Raw genomic sequence first — 1,918 nt, forward strand, 5'->3', positions numbered from 1 at the left:
TTTTTTTTAATGTATACGCAGGAGCGTTACACGATGTAGAGTAGGGATATTCAATTTTGGATCTAACAATAGATTTGTAAACGTTTAATGCTTTCCTAGGTGGGAGTCCGGTGTGAATGTTGGACAGAAGTTTGATGACATTTGAGCCTGTGTTGCAATTTTCGAGGCTGTCCTTGTAATGCTCATGCGTGGTTAAACTTGAGTTGATTATTCTGCCCAAAAATTTAAAAGAGGAAGACGGACTGATTTTTATACCGTTGATTGTAATGTAAAAAATTTTTTTGGGACCCTTAGCAAAGCGAATGACTTTTGATTTTTCCGGGTTGAAAGTTAGATTTAAGTCTGCACAAAGTTTGTGAAAAAGATTGGCTTTAGTGTCGAGGTTACGGACTGCTTCCATTAATGATTTTCCAGCAGAGATGATGAGGAGATCGTCACCATATTGAAATAAATGGGTAGAATTGTCCTGTAGTTGATGTAAACCGGCTGTGTATAAATTGAAGAGAACTGGGCTGAGATAGCTACCTTGAGGTAAGCCTCCACAAACTTCGACTGTATATGAATCTAATACGAGAGTTCTCGAGGGAAGAAAGTTGAGAACCCAATGCCTACTTTGTGTCGGGATTTTAAAATCAGATAGAATTTGGTCCAGTTTCGCTAAGTTTACACAGTCGTAAGCTTTATTGATGTCTAAGCAAAGCATGACTACCTGGTTTCCATTTGTTTTTGCATTTGCAATTGTGAAAAGGACTCCATTAAGGCACATACCGGTGGAGATATTTTTTTGGTAAGCAAAGGACCTTGACGGGAGAAGGTGTGAGTGATTCAGGAATTTTGTTAGTCTCTCTTTAATCATTTGGTTGGTAATTTTAAGAAGAACAGGCAAGAGGGATATGGGTCTGAAGTTAGTGAATATTTCAAGATCTTTTCCGGGTTTAGGAATGGGCACTATTTTAATTGTACGCCAAACGGTGGGAAACGAGTTGGTCATCCAGCGCTCATTTATAGCAGGTAGCAGGGTTAGAAGGCTTGGCATGGGAAGGACCTTTATCATTTCATATTTGATTCCGTTATGGCCTGCTGCTGTGGACTTCTTTTTCGACTTAAGGACGTGCATGAGTTCATCAAGGGAGAATGGAGAGATGTTTTCCATCCGAGAGTTAAGTAAGGAGATTTGGAGACCACATGTCGAGGGAACTTGAGCTTTCAGCCATTCAAGGTAGGATTTGTTGTTGAGATCATCCCAAATGGGGTGCTTGTATTTCTTTTTTGTGGTGCGATGACCATTTAAAAATTTCCAGAATGGCTTTGTATTGCTATTTGAGCATAGTTCTTCGATAACGAGGGCTCGATGGCATCTTTTGGCTTTTCTAATCGATTTCTTCCATTCTTTTTGTGATAACTTGAAATCTTCAAAATTAGAAATATTGGGGTATTTGGAAAATTTTTGTTTAGCAGCCTGTAATCTACGGAATTATGAAGTGAGCAGCTCGTTCCACCAAGGTTTTGGTGAGTAGGAATTCGAGATTTGGATGTCGAATTTGGCGTTAATTATTTCCTGTTGGAATGAGCACTGGATAGACTCGACCTGTGACTCAAGACATACGTGAATAAGATTATTTAGGAGTTTTTTCCTCGAGATAAAGTCATTTATCTTGTACGAGGTAATAGAGGTGGCATTAAAGAGAATAGGAAGGTGGTGGCTGTTTCCCAGGAAAATTTCTTTTTTAACCTCCCGTTTGAATGTGAGATGGGTTGCGTTAGTGAAAGTAAGATCCAACACGCTACCACAATTGTTGGTCGTAGAGTGAAAATAGGTTGGTGAATTATCATTCAGACAATAGAAGTTACTAGTTTTAATGATTTCTTGCAAGGCTTTGCCTTTATTGTTTGACACGGAGTCACCAAAGCAAGGGTG

This window comes from Glossina fuscipes, unplaced genomic scaffold (genome assembly GCF_014805625.2).
Source record: "Glossina fuscipes isolate IAEA_lab_2018 unplaced genomic scaffold, Yale_Gfus_2 133, whole genome shotgun sequence".
NCBI classification, from domain to species: Eukaryota; Metazoa; Arthropoda; class Insecta; order Diptera; family Glossinidae; genus Glossina; species Glossina fuscipes.